Source organism: Tamandua tetradactyla, chromosome 9 (genome assembly GCF_023851605.1).
Source record: "Tamandua tetradactyla isolate mTamTet1 chromosome 9, mTamTet1.pri, whole genome shotgun sequence".
Classification (NCBI taxonomy): domain Eukaryota; kingdom Metazoa; phylum Chordata; class Mammalia; order Pilosa; family Myrmecophagidae; genus Tamandua; species Tamandua tetradactyla.
The window spans coordinates 93,157,928-93,162,076 of record NC_135335.1 but is presented as its reverse complement, the minus strand read 5'-3'; the positions used below and the strand labels follow the sequence as shown (position 1 = coordinate 93,162,076).

Genomic DNA, 4,149 nt, shown 5'->3' with positions numbered 1-4,149 from the left:
TGTCTCAAAATTGGAAAGGATAAGATAATATTAAAACAGGCGATGCCAGAGCAAGCCACATATCGTAATGCTGAGTGGTAAATTCAAGAATACCGACACGAAGTGAATAACAAAATTTATATAAAATATTTGAGAACAATAAAATAAAAATAAAATTCTAAAATGCAAATAGAACTAAAGCAAAACACACTGAACACATCAATCTCAGCAGGACACATTCTCTGGAAAAAAAAATCGGGAAATAAAAAACAATTCCAAGAACTAACCATACACTGCGAGAACTTTATATCTGTAGCCATGTTTATTATATAGCTGTCACTTCTAAGCCCAAACCTGAGATGCCTAAACCCTGGTTTAGTGTACAGGACTCTGTACACTAGGAAATGGCTGGTACAACTAAACCAGTAATTGCTGCACCTAGAAAATTGCATTCGCTGGCATCCCTCTACTTCTAGGAGGGTTAAAAGTCACAGGCACAACTTAAGTGATGCTTGTTATTGCTTATCCAAAACTTGCAATGACTAAGAAAATCGCTTTTGCCAGAGTGTCCCAACTGTTATTGGAGCTAAAAATCACGGCATTAGCTAAAGTGGAGATGCTATTGTGAAATCGGAATTTGCTACGACTAAGAATTCGCCGGCTCTGCTAAACTATTACTGCTTCTGTCTGTATCGGAACGTGCTAGGCCGAAGACATCGCTTTCACTCCGTCTTTCTAGTCGCAGCCTGACTGAAGTCAGACTTGTTATGACGAGAAATCACGGGTAGGACTGAATTCTGACGATACACGGAGAAATGGCTAAACCGAGATTTGGAATCTCGATTAAGGAATTTCGAAAGCCCTAGCAAACCCTTATTTGCTACGACTAAACTATGATTTCTTACGACTAAGAATTAGCAGGCAGGAGTAAACCACTAATTGTCCCACTTAAATCGGAACTTGCTAGGCTGAGAAATTGCATTCACGACACGACTTACGCGACGTTTAGAAATCTCAGTGCTGCCAACAGAGACTTGCTACAACGAAGAAGTCGCCTGCATCTCTAACCCGATCCAAGCTAAGACCAAGAACTGAACGACAAGACAGAACCGCAGGGTCTTCTGAGGAGACTAGAGATCGCGGAACCCAGGAAGGACCGCCACCAAGCTAGCAATGGGACTGGAGGGGAAAGCGCAGGCTCAGCTCTACTAGAAAAAAAGGCTGGTCGGAAACGGTGGATTGGGTCCTAAGTATCATTAGTCTCCGCGAAACTAGGATAACTGCTCCGTAGAAATCTGAGTCACGTCGGTAGAATTCTCGGTGTTGCCACCGAAATAATACAGGCACCGAGCAACTGGCGATGGGGCGACTGAGAGAAGTTCAGCTTGGTAAAAAGAGCGGTACTCTTTTCGCTGGGATAGACTCGCAGCTCTCCAACAATTGTCCTTTTGGCCCAATCTACGGGGATGTCACCAATAAATCGTCGACACAGAAAAGAAGCACGCTGCAACCGAGGGAGTTGGTGCAAATGCTGCGGTGACAGAAAAACCTCCTGCTCTGCGCCACTAGCGAGGGTGTTAACCCAGACGTCGATCGGGTGCGAAAAGGAGGGCTGCGACCCTGAGAAGGCCGGGCCCGGGCACACAGCGGTGCTCGCACCTGGAGCGCCGTCCGGGTTTACTGTTCCTCCGCGAAGGACAAAACGCCAACACAGAGCACCTATGGGTGCTGTGATCTACCGAGAGCCTGTACAGAGCAAAAAGCGGTGCAGGGTCCTCGACACATTTAACTCTGCGAACCGAGCCCTCCTACCACCGGGTTCCGCTGGCTGGGATTCCAGAAAACCAGCCAAAGTGCTGACGAGACAGAGACCCTCGGATTTGAGGAACCAGCGGTTCGGCGACCCGCCACCAGCCCGCGCGTGGCTGTGAGCTGCGTAAATCCCTGGTATCGGGTGCAGTCCCGCGTGCTGCCACCGAGTAAAGGCAGGTGCTGGGGCCTAGCGGCACTGCCGATGAGAAACTGTAGGCACCGGGAAACTAGAAGCTAGTGATTCCGTGAGCAAGAACTAGCTCTGCGCTGCCAGCGAAACGATTGCGTGCTCTACCACTCCCAGTGCTACCCTCAATCAATTCGTTCGAGAAAGAGAACACCCTTGCCGCCCTTTTCCTGGCGAAATCAGGACTTCTAATTACTAAGAGCTCCAGCAACCGCCCCACTAAGACGCGAAAGCTAAAAGGAGGCACAGCAAGGAGTGGGCTGAAAGAGCCTTGGGCTGACTCGAGGTCTGGGGCCTTCTCCCTATCCGGAGCCCTCGGAGCTCGTGCAGGGGTGTGGATTATTGCAGGGAGGCCTTTCAGCTCTGTGGACCCCGTACCCGATTGGAACTCTGACAAATTACTTGCCCAATGGCGAACCGGCCGCCAGTTCCACCTAGATTGTACCCTTCTGTTGGGGTATGCAGCAGTGTCCTCCACTCTGCAGACTCTCCTTCTCTATTTCGACCACGATTATTTTTCTTTTTCTTGAATAGCTGCCACCCTTTCTCTTCCAGCGCCCTTGCCCACTTGCTCTGGACTCTGACTACCTTGGTGAAACAAACCTTCAGCTCTGGTAGAACACAGCAAAACAACTCAGACTGCAAACTTTCCAAAAAAGGGAAACAGACTTCTTGTATTAGTTATCAACCTCCATCCTCTCATCCTCTCCCTCCCTTTTTTGGCAGATGACTTACTGGTACTTTTCCATTGCCTTGTCCAGAGTAAAACTCAGCACCCGCTCCCCACCCCCTTCATTGGAGGTGAGTTCTATTCTCTTTCCCCTACTCTGGTGGCTATGAATAAAACCATCTTTGCTTATTTAACAATGCCCATTTTTCTTTGACAATTCGGATGGATGACTTTGTCAGATGTCCTTGATTTGGGGGGATATTCGTTGTGGTAAATAAAATGAAATGGCCGCCTGCTCTGTGCATTGCTGGGAACAAACCCATACAGAGAAATGATAGGTAATGTTAAAATGACAAAAACAATTGACCGCCGGGGTTTTCCTAGGAAATGAAATGCACCCTACAAAACTGCATATTAGTAACACCTGGTGATGGCTGCTTTTGGTCCAGTAGAGATAGGTCATCAGACTAGGCACATATAACTATCTAATCATTGTGCATCTGATCCCCAATGTGTAATAAGAGATTTGAATGTCCATTGGCCAATGTAACCCAGCCACCCATCCCACTCGAACCATATACATAGAAATTCTCTAACAATACTTTTATAAGCAGCTATGAGCACATGGCTATTGAGACTCTCTGTTTTGGGTTTTGAAAGCTCCCTTCTAGCAAAATTATCCTTTCTCAATGAACTCTTTTGTTTTAATTCATACATGCAAATTATTTCTTTCAGCAGTTTTGGCATCAGAAGTTGAATCTGAGGAAGATCCCTAGTGTTGACATTCCTTTGCTCTCCCTCATGCAAAGACATTCTTATATTTGTATATTTAATCACCGTCATTGTCCACACTAGGCATCACTAAGTCATACCATCTCAGTCTTTAGCCTCTATTTTTTCCTTTTGGTGTCATATATGCCCCCAGCCCACCTCCCTCAACTATACTCGCAATCAACTTCCTTTAGTGTACTTACAATATTGGGCTGCCATCAGATAGTATTGTGCTATCCATTTTTGGATCTTTACAATCAGCCCGGTTGAACATTCTGTACTCCATCAGTATCTAATAATAACATGGATTGCTTCACAAATTTGCATATCATCCTTGTGCATGGGCCACGCCAATCTTCTCTGTATCATTCCTATTTTAGTGTATGAGCTACTGAAGTGAGCACCACGCTATCTTTTTTTTTTTTATTAATTAAAAAAAGAATTAACAAAACAATTAGAAATCATTCCAATCTACATGTACAATCAGTAATTCTTTTTTTTTTTTTTGTTAAAATTTTTTTTTTTATTAATTAAAAAAAGAATTAACAAAACAATTAGAAATCATTCCAATCTACATGTACAATCAGTAATTCTTAATAACATCACATAGTTGCATATTCATCATTTCTTAGTACATTTGCATCGATTTAGAAAAAGAAATAAAAAGACAACAGAATAAGAATTAAAACAATAATAGAAAGAAAAAAAACAAAAAAAACAAAAACAAAAA

General features: G+C 44.2%; 1 non-coding gene across 1 annotated transcript; it reads right to left on the bottom strand.

The window, feature by feature from the left end:
* Window positions 1-3,716: 3,716 nt before the first annotated feature.
* Window positions 3,717-3,823, bottom strand: LOC143647454 (U6 spliceosomal RNA). Its single transcript, XR_013158083.1, has one exon. It is a non-coding gene; the product is annotated as a U6 spliceosomal RNA (small nuclear RNA).
* Window positions 3,824-4,149: the final 326 nt, after the last annotated feature.